This window comes from Geotrypetes seraphini, chromosome 11, assembly GCF_902459505.1.
Source record: "Geotrypetes seraphini chromosome 11, aGeoSer1.1, whole genome shotgun sequence".
Classification (NCBI taxonomy): Eukaryota; Metazoa; Chordata; class Amphibia; order Gymnophiona; family Dermophiidae; genus Geotrypetes; species Geotrypetes seraphini.
The window spans coordinates 28,507,619-28,518,761 of NC_047094.1; the positions used below are offsets into that span (position 1 = coordinate 28,507,619).

At 42.4% G+C, this 11,143-nt stretch overlaps 1 protein-coding gene across 4 annotated transcripts in view; it reads right to left on the minus strand.

Moving 5' to 3' along the window:
• CCP110 (centriolar coiled-coil protein 110) overlaps positions 1–11,143 on the minus strand; it is a 97,183-nt gene that overhangs the window by 85,468 nt on the left and 572 nt on the right. The gene's annotated exons all lie outside the window — the stretch shown is intronic.

Genomic DNA, 11,143 nt, shown 5'->3' on the forward strand with positions numbered 1-11,143 from the left:
CTAGGCCGGCCCACATCGCATCATCGAAGCGGGCCGGCTATCAAAGGCCCCGAGGCTGCCTCATGAAACCGCGCTAAACTATTGATTAGGGGCAGCTCTGTGCCGAAGTTAAAAGCATACACAGCTGCCGCTGCTGGTCTGGAGGTGCGGAGACAAGGCAGGAGGCAAACGCGGTGGAAGGCAGGAGTCCCGGCAGTTAAAAGCATACAGAGCTGCCGCTGCTGGTCTGAACTCTTGGGCCGCTGAAGGAGGGCAAAAAGCAGCTGTCCTGGAGGTTTCCCTTCCTCTCGCCTTTACAGGTTCCTTTTTTCCACCTTTTTTTTTTTCCTTCAAACGGCAACGGGCCCCAGCATCGACATCAATCAAGTAAGTTCCACTGTCAATCAAGCGGTTCTGCTCGGCCAAAGCTTCCCCTGTGACATGAGCCACCCTCAGGGGAAAGAAAGTGACCCACAAAGGTGAGGGGAAGGGGGGCAGATGATGGAAGTTGGGGGGGGGGGAGAGAGAGAGAGAGAGAAGGGGCAGATGATGGAATGGAGGAGATGAGAGAGAGAGAGAAGGGGACAGATGATGGAAGTGAGAAGAAGGGAGAGAGAGCAGAAGGCAGATGGATGTCAGTTGAGAAGGGAGAGCAGATGCTGAATGGAAGTGGGGAAAGAACACATACTGGATGGAAGGAGGAGATAAATAAAGGGGGAAGAAAATAGTAAGATAATGGAGGGGTGAGGGAAAGGGGTGACAAGCTGTGTGTAGACACAGTGAAAAGAGGGAAACGGGACTAAATAGTAAGAAAGAATTTAATTTAGATGGAGGCAGAAAATAGAGAAGGAAGACCAGAGAAGAAAAGGGAAGAGAGAGCAGAGAATGATCAGATCTGAGTGGAGGAAATGAGAAGAGAGATATGCTAAAAACCACAGGGGGGAGGGAAGGATAGAGATGCCAGACCATGAGGGGAACAGAAGGAAGATGATGGATGCTAGACCAAATTGGGGGGTGGGGGGGGGCAGGAGGAGAGATGGCAGGGAAAGACAGACAGTGAATGGAAGGGGCAGATGCTGGACTGAAGAGACAGAGAAGGTTATCATGCTGCTGTACCGGGCCATGGTACGCCCTCACCTGGAGTACTGCGTCCAGCACTGGTACTTTAAGAAGGACACGGTACTACTCGAAAGGATCCAGAGAAGAGCAACTAAAATGGTTAAGGGGCTGGAGGAGTTGCCGTACAGCGAAAGATTAGAGAAACTGGGCCTCTTCTCCCTTGAGCAGAGGAGATTGAGAGGGGACATGATAGAAACATTCAAGGTACTGAAGGGAATAGACTTAGTAGCTAAGGCAGGGAGAACGAGAGGGCACTCTCTAAAGTTGAAAGGGGATAGATTCCATACAAACGTAAGGAAGTTCTGTGGTAGAAAGCAACATATTTATTTGGCTCATAACTTGCTGGCGCCCGATATTTTTAGCTCACAGTGAAAAAAGTTTGCTCACAACACCCGCCCGCTTAGAGGGAACACTGCTTATGACTTCACCTTTATTTCTAGTATCCTGGTGGAATAGCACAATAGCCACACTGCTTTCATTAATGAATGAATACTGTTGCCAAATTATGAATTTTATTTTTTTTTTTTTGGTATTATTTTTTATTTTCAAATTTTACAGAAAGTGTACAACATAATAAAATACAATTGATGAATACACAATATCACTTTTATATCTAATACATCAAATTCTAAATATATTTTTCCCCCTCTCCCTCCCCCTATCCTTCTATTATTTTTTATTTATCATTTTTTATTAATTTTCAATTTTACCTAAAGTGTACAAAATATTAAAATACAATTGATGAATACACAATATCACTTTTATATCTAATACATCTTATTCTAAATATATTTTTTATCCCCTCTCCCTCCCCCACCCTTCTATTACTTTTCATTCATACACTACATATTGTATAATATATTATAACATATTATGTATAAATTATTTTTATTACCCCCCCTCTATGTGTGTCACAAAAAAGATATTTAAAAGAAGAAAAGAAGAAGAAAAATCCTACTATTTATTCATTGCAGTATTTTGTCAATGGCCCCCATATTTTTATAAATTTAGTATATGTCCCTCTTTGTATTGCTATTGTTCTTTCCATTTTAAATATGACATATTGTATTCCACCAGAATGTATAATTTAGGTTATTATAATTTTTCCAATTATTGGTTATATGCTGAATGGCAACCCCTGTCATAATTAATAAAAGATTGTTATTTTCTGGTGAAATTTGACTTTTTTTTCTCATCATCATTCCAAATAATACTGTATCATATGATATTGCAATATGATTTTCCATCAATTTATTAATTTGTGGCCAAATTGAATTCCAAAAAATTTTAATGTGGGGACAATGATATAATAAATGATCTAATGTCCCTGGTTCCAGATTACAGTGCCAGCATTTATTGGACTTAGAACTGTCTAATTTTTGCAAACGTGTAGGGGTCCAAAAAGCTCTATGTAATAAAAAGAACCAAGTTTGTCTCATAGATGCTGACACTGTACATCCCATTCTCCAAGACCAAATTAGTGGCCATTGAGATGCATTAATTTGATGCTTAATCTCAATGCTCCAAATATCTCTTAGACCATTTTTTGGTTTTTTATTCAAATATCCAGATATTAATTTATACCACAATGCGGCTTGATGTCCTAGGAAGTCTGCTTGAAAACATAAGAACTTTAAACTATATTGATTATTTAATGTTTTCCATTCAGGGAACCCAACCTGAATGGCCTGCTTCAATTGCAACCATTTAAAACTTTGTGTTTTATTAAGACCAAATCTATGTTGCAATTGTGAAAAATCCAGCAGTTTACCTTCTGAAATAACATCATCTAGAGATCTAATGCCTGCAATAATCCATTATGAATTTTAAATAAAAAGTATATGAAGATAAAATATACTCTTTGGCTGGTGGGGCCTGGCATTCCCATCAACAAAGGTAATATTGAAACATGCAGGCAGGCTGGGGCAGTCCATTTTTTTTTTTTTTTGGAACCCCTAAATTGGACATCTGGTTACATTCCAGAGGGGTCATGTGAAGGACAAGAATAAAGAGAAGATTAAGGTACAGCATTTTCAAAAATCATGGTTCGTTTTCTCCATCGCATTTAAAAACTCTCCTACAGATGTGCTATCCAGAAACAGTTCAGTATATTCATTTTTCATTGCTTGTGTAGGCAGCTCCTGCAGCAGAAACTGCCAACATTTCCCATCTCCCTCGATAATCAGTTTTTCACTTAATGGTACTTGCATCTCACGGCAGATGCTGACAAAATTATGCACTGACTGGAGGATGGATTGCAGAAGGGCCTTGAGCATCTGCGCATGCTCAAAGGCTTGCTGGCTCCTGTTCTCTCAGTCTAGATCACAAGGAACAGAAGTGGGATTTGAACCTAGCTGCCCTGGTTCTCAGCCTACTGCTTTTACTAAAATGCAGTAAAAATTTGCTGCTACATGTGGTTAACACATAGCAACTGCAAAAGCGTCTGTGTTAACTTGAAGGTGTGCCCAGCATCTTCCTATACAGTCACCGTATATACTTGAATATAAACCAAGGTAACCTTTTTTCCCCACCAAAAATGAGGAAAAAAGGTTGACTCTAATATAAACCGATGGTTTTATTCAATTCCGTCTGCTGGCTCTGCAGCCAAACAGCCAGCCAATCTGCCCCTCCTTCCCGAACGCCTGCAGTACTGCCCTGGTGGTCCAGTGGTGCAGACAAACAGACTGCCGGGCAGGAGCAATCCCTTTATGCTCCTGCCTGGCAGTCTCTGTAGTGAAAAAATGACTGCCATGAGATCCCGCAGCAAACTTCATGAGACTCAGTCTCACGGCAGTCATTTTTCCACTACGGAGACTGCCGGACAGGAGTGTAAAGGGATTGCTCCTGCCCCGCCTCACCGCTGGACCACCGGGGACCTAAAGTACAGGGGAACTGGGAGGGGAGAGGCAGGCTAGTTGCACAAAGTCGCTGGGAGGGATTGACGGCAGCTCCAGCTCCCCACACCACTGGACCACCAGGGCAGTACTGGAGGCCCACGATGGGTGCGGGATGGAGTTAGCTTGAATATAAACTGAGTCCCCATTTTTTAGCCCAAAAATCTTGGCTTATATTCAAGTATATACGGTATCACAGAGATATACTTTGCCATACCGACTTGTATGAGAAGCCAGTGGTGAACTTATTTCATAAGCCACACTCAGTAAGCTATGCATTTTCTCTGCTCTCAAGGAAGGTACCACAGTTAAAGTGTCAGAATCAGCATATGTTGAGGAAAGAGGAAGTTGCATCATCAGAGGTGAGCCGGCCTAGCAAAGGCCTCGAGAATGCCTAATGGAATCGCTAAACTAACGCAAGAAGCAGCTATGTTGGGAAGTTAAAAGCACACAGCTACTAGGGGGAGGAGAGGTACTGCTGGACATGGGAGGAGGGAAAGGGAATGGAGAAGAGGTGCTGCTGGTAGGGAAGGGAAAGGTGCTACTGGACTTGAAGATGGGGGAGGGAGGGAGAGGTGCTCCATGCTGCCTGCAGCGAACCGGAAGCTTCTCCTCTGCTAGGTCCCGCCCCACCCTGTCAGAACTTCCTGTTTCTGCCTGGGAGGGACGCAACTGAGAGGCTTTCGGGTTAGCAGCAGGCAGCATTTAGGAATCAGTGCCGCTAACCCAGAGGGAGGGGGGGAAGGAAGGAAAAATGTTGCAGGAGGGATGAGAGAGGAAGAAATGGACATGGAATGGAGGTGATGTAGTAATAGTGCACAGGGTAGAGCATGCTAGTTGTGAGTGCAGTTGGGAAGGACGGATGTCACGAGAGAGATGATGGATGGGGAGGGCAGAAAGAAAGGAAGGAGAAATGTCACACTCAGGGGAAGGGAGAGAGGGCAGAAAGTAAAAAGTTGACCTTATGGAGAGAGATGTTGGTTGGGGGAGGGAATTAGGACTGGAGAAGAGGAAGCATGCAGGAGGCAGAGAGAAAGAAATATTGGACTGGTGGAGGGAAAAATGTTGGATTGGGAGCGGGGCCAGAAAGAAGGGAGAGAAATGTTACACTGGAGAGGTGGGAGAGATAACTCAAGGAAGGGCGATTTGTCAGATCCAGAGAAGGGTGATAGGAGGGAGATAAAGATGTCAGATCAATGGAAGGGGGAGGGAAGGAGAGATGCCAGATCAGGGAAGGAGGGGAAAGATATGGCAGACTGTGGGAAGAGGGGAAAGGAAGATAATGGACCACTGAGAGAGGAGGGAGGGAAAGAGATATCGAACCATGTAAAGGAGGAGGAACGAGAGAAATGTCGGACCAGGGAAAGGGTGAGGCAGAGATGCCAAACCATGGGAAAGGAGAGAGATAGAAACGGAAGGTAAGACATGTAAAGGTAGATTAAGATGTAGAGAAATTGAAAAAAGTTGAATGTTAAAAGTTAATGCCAAAGATGGATGTAGTTATATCAAATTACAGGGACTGTCTATAAACAATAGTCAGTAAAAGATTATGTATATAATGGGAGACTGACTATATAGTAAAGTAATTACCAGTGTGGAGAAAATGAATGACTCATTAGCATTCATTTTCTCCACACTGGTAATAAAGATGTCACTGTAAATAAAGATGTCACTGTAAATAAAGATCACTGTCACTGTAAATAAAGATGATTGAAAAAAACATTTTATTATTATTATTTTTTTTTGTTTTGTTTTTTTTATTTTTTACAGTTTTTTTCAATCATCTTTATTTACAGTGAGTTGTTCTCCTACAGCTGTAACCTTTTTTTCACATTATGATGTCATCACGTTTGCATACAGAGCTCCCCTCCCCCTCCCTCCCCTTTGCTTTAAATCGGGTGAGGCAGGCAGCGCTCTCTGTTGCTTGGAAGTTTGCATTTGGTATGTACTTTTTTGAATTTTCTTGTGTTTCCCGCCTCATTTTTGCCAATAAGACATTAACTCTTCCCACAGCGTAGACTATTTAAGTATATTTTTCTACGGTTTGTGTGGTTCTGATTTAAGTTTTTGTATTTTAGATTTTCTCATGGAAAGCTGTTACTGTTGTACAGAGTCTCAATGAGTACATCGTTCAATTAAGTGTTTCTGGGTCTCCTGAAGCAGAACACGAAACGGGGCCGCGTTGAGACCCCTGAGAGCTATACTTACAAGATAAGTGTTCCAAACTAGCAATCCAGTGAGATTTGTGGCAAAAGAAATTTGAATATTCACGCCAGCCTTACAAGCAAATTTAATTATCAATACATGTTTTACCAGTGTTCAGAGAGTGTTTTTTCATGAAACATATGCAATGATTGGATGGTAAACTCTTACCCCAAGAGGAGGTTTTCACCCCCCTCTTCAGAGTTTCATTTCTCTGAGCGTACAGCTAATGAGTCATTCATTTTCTCCACACTGGTAATTACTTTACTATATAGTCAGTCTCCCATTATATATAAAGATGGATGTAGGGCAGAAGAGTGCAGACAGAAGGAAGTGCAGCCAGAGAATGAGAAAAGATGGTTAGAAAAATAAAATCACTAGACAACAAAGGTAGAGAAAATGATTTTAATAGTGATCAAAATGTGTCAGTTTTGAGAATTTATATCCGCTGTCTATATTTTGCACTATATTTGTCTATTTTTCTGTAGTAGTTACTGAGGTTGGCATTGCATATTTTGAAGTCATCTGCCTTGACCTCTTTGAAAAAAATAGAATATAAGTGAATTAAAATTTTATCTGCATAGTGTGCTTTGTGTAGTTTAATTTTGTAGCTACCATTATGTATTGCTAATAAGATTATATTGTTTACATTCAGTCCTCAGGTTAAGAACGAGTTATGTTTTTAAAGCTGTTCTTAAGTTGGACTTGTATGTAACTCTGAACCTGTAGATGTTAAGATTCTTGCTGTTTACCTCTGCTCCCAGCTGACAAAAGGGCCAATTGTCCCTACAAGTGTTCCCTCTAAGGTACAGCAAGCACAACCATATACTGTTCTTAATGTGGCCACGCATCAGTCCTGAATCTGCTATAGGAGAAGTGTAGTTGTCTATGCCACTGGAAATATTGCTCAGTGAAGCCATAATGCGTTCTTAAGTACAAGTCGCACTTAAGTCGAGCATCTGTAACTTGTGGATATTTTCTGATACATTTGTTGTAAGATGTAAAAATGAATAAAGAATTTTAAAAAAATTTTTATAATATGCGAATGTATATGGAATGATAGGGAGGGGAGGGGATAAATTTCATTAATTTACGATGGATGTAATAGAAAATCAAGTGATGTTTTTAAGATCAAATGTTATTTCTTGATTCACTTGTTTTGAAAAGTCACTTGGACACACAAAGTCAGAGGCGTGAAGAAAGTACAAGAAATTTTATTCACAGCATGCCGGGACTCTAGTGCAGTTAATAGCCTGCCTACTAGAGTGTCAGAAACAGGAAATACACGGACTTTTATGCCCTTTTTGCAAACTAATATATGCAAAAACTACAATTTTCATTTGTTACTTCTATAACTTTCTACAATTATTATTGGTCCTAAGCCAGCACTTATGATAGGTTCAGGGGTACAACTTATAGTCCTATAGGAAACTAGCTCATTTCTCTGCTTATCTATATCTTACCATTTCATGACCCTACAGTTTTAAGTTGTAAAAATGAATAAAGATTTTATTAAACTTGTGGACTGCTTGTATATGAAAAATGAATGGAAGAAATTGAATTACAATTAATACTATTATGGGGGCGGAGCTTGTACGGTTGATGGTTGTGGGTACTCCATTGATATCTATTACACTTCCCCCTTAATATTCATGGGGGTTAGGGATAGAGCCGGCCTACGAATATTGAAAAACATGAATAACTTTTAGGACCGCCTCTGATCCACTCCCGCCTCCCTCACCTCACCTGGTGGTCTAGCAGTGAAGCGGGGCAGAAGTGATCATCCTACGCTCCTGTCCTGTGCAGAGCCGTCAACAAAAATGGCTGCCGTGAGTTCCCATTGTAGTCTCATGAGACCACAGGAACTCACAACAGTCATTTTTGTGGATGGCTCTGCATGGGGCAGGAGAGTAGGACAATCACTCCTGCCCCGCTTCACCGCTAGACCACTAGGTAAGGTGTGGAGAGGTCCTGGAGGCGGGGATGGTTCCGGGTTAAAAAACTTGCGAATAACCGAAGTCACGAGTCTTAAACCCGTGAACCGGGAGTGAGAAGCATACATGGCTTGAAAAAGTTGAGCAACATTGGCTTAGACCATTGCAAACTGCTTCTCACTGACCTCCTGCATAACCATTTCTCTCCCCTTCAATCCGTTCAGTATTCTGCCGCAAGATTTATATTCTACCAGAGTTGCTATGCTAACATCACCCCTCTCCTAAGTCACTTCACTGGCTCCCCATCCTCTTCTGCATACAGTTCAAATTCCTCTTATTGACCTACAAGTGTATTCACTCTTTAGTTCTTCAATATCTCTCCTCTCTTGTCTTTCCCTACACCCCTCCTCGGGAACTCCGTTCATTAGGGAAATCTCTAATCTATACCCTTCTGCCAACTCCAGACTGCGCCCTCCCTCTCTCTCTTGGTGAACCTTATACCTGGAACAAACTACCTGTCAGTACGTCAAGCTCTGTCCCTAAAACTATTCAAATCCAGAGTAAAAGCCCACTTCTTCAAAAATAAATTTAACTCATAACCCTTCACCCTATGCCCCTACTTGACCTGTTGATTGTTAATTTAGATTGTAAGCTATACTGAGTAGGGACTGTCTCTTAAATATGTTGTTGTACAGCACAGTATATTAGTGCTTTACCGATTCACTTCATGTGAATCAATTTGAATCGATTTAAAACAAAAAGGCTTCCCGATTCTGTAACTGACCCTCCTCCCTCACCCCTTAAAGCAGGAGCAGCAGCGCTGCCTCTTGCTGGCTGGCTGCTGCTGCACCTGCTTTAGAGGGCGAGGGTCAGTTGATAAGTGCTTGTGTCCAGCTTCCCCTCTGGCCTCCCGCTGGTGTCCGGCTTCCCCCCTGGCCTCCTGCGCATCCATTTATCTAATATCAGCTGCCTGCAAAGATCGCTTGTGCTAGTGATCTCTGCAAGCTGCTATAGGTCTTTGGAGCTGTTTCCTCTGCCGCGATCCTGCCTCTGACATCAGAGAAGGGGTGGGACCGTGGCAGAGAAAACAGCTCCAAAGACCTATAGCAGCTTGCAGAGATCACTAGCACAAGAGATCTTCTCTGCAGGCTGCTGAAATGAGGTAAATGTATGCACGGGAGGCCAGGGGGAACACGCAGGCCTTCAGGGGGGACAGGCAGGCCTTCAGGAGTGGGGTGCAGGCCTTTGGTGAGGACAGGCCTTCAAAGGGGGGGGGGGAACAGGCCTTCCAGGATGGTGGTACAGGCCTTCAGGGGAGGGAGGCCCTGGTGTAGAAGTACACGGAGGGAGGGAAGGGGGGTTCGAAGAGACGTGCATATGCCGGACTTTGGGGGGAAATAAATAATGGGTCTAAAAACAGAGGAGAGGGAGAGAGATGAAGGACAATGGGATTTAGGGAGGGAAGAACAGAAAGGGAGAGAAGTTGGACACAAGGGATGGTGTGGAGGGGGGGATAGAGATCCTGGATAGGAGGGTAGTTGGGAAAAGAAAGGGAGAGATGGTGGACCCTAGAGTGATGGGGAAGGAGGGAGAGATGCTGGATGAAATGGTAATTGAGAAAAGGTGGATCTGTGGATGGAAACGAAAAAAAAGGAAAGATGCCAGACCTCTGGAAGAGGGAAGGGAAATGGAAGGGGAGGACAGAGATAAAGATGGATGGTTAGCACAGAGAAAGAAGGAGACCCTGGCAAGCAAGTTATCAGAAGACAACCAAAGCCTGGGACCAACAAGATCTGAATAATGAACATAAGAATTGCCGCTGCTGGGTCAGACCAGTGGTCCATCCTGCCCAGCAGTCCGCTCATGCGGGGGCCCCCAGGTCAAAGACCAGTGTTCTAAATGAGTCCAGCCTCACCTGCGTATGTCCCAGTTTAGCAGGAACTTGTCCAGCTTAATCTTGAAACCCCGGAGGGTGTTTTCTCCTACAACAGACTCCAGAAGAGCGTTCCAGCTCTCCATCACTCTCTGGGTGAAGAAGAACTTCCTTACGTTTGTATGAGTGCCTTCTCGTTCTCCCTACCTTGGAGAGTGTTTTGTGATTACAATATGTCAGATTTGAAACGTGTATCTGCCAGAGCTGGTGTTAGACCGCAAACGTGAGCTAGGATTTAACAGAGAGAGGAAAAGTCTTTTGTTTGTTTGTTTATTTTGTTTACACCACAGCGCCAGTGTGGTTAGGAGAAGGCAAAGGGGGTGAATAGGCTATAAAATAAGCCCACCAAGATGTTTGAAAAATCAATTCAATATGCTGAATCGAATCGAAATTTTTTCCCCTGAATCGGGCAGCACTACTGCCTATGCCTATTAGCACTATAGAAATGTTAAATAGTAGTAGTAACAGTAGTATTTATTTCACTAGCTTCCAATTGTGTGGCATGTGAAATTTAAGGGTCTTACCTTAATTCACACGGCACTGAATAATGAAACCCCTGTCAGTTTGGACTCCTATTTCAGGATTTATCATCCTCAGTGCATGTTACAATCATCAGATAAGATAACTTTGTCTCCAGGTGAGATTAGACCAGTTATCCTCTGTTATTCAATTCAGGAAATGTCTGAAGACTTTTTATTTTTATACAGAAGACTTTTGATACCTCTTGGAGTCTGGACTTTTAAAATCTAGCCAGATCTGTTATTGCTGCAGTTAATTTATTTGATTAGTTAAGTACTTTTAATTTATGCTTTTTTTTTTTTTTTTTTTTTTGGGGGGGGGTTAGTTTATGTTATTGTTTGTATACTCTGAACATGTCATTGCTCAAGATTATGTACATTTAAATTGTGCAATGTTGCATAGTGCAGACTATTTATTTTTATAAAATAAACAGAATCAAAACAAGAAACATAACTTAAGACAAAACACCGATAGTACCTTATACATAGTAACAACATCAGTAAGCTAAAAATACAATAAAGCACTCTGTGAATCCGCTGGGAATCAACTACTGTATTCCCAAT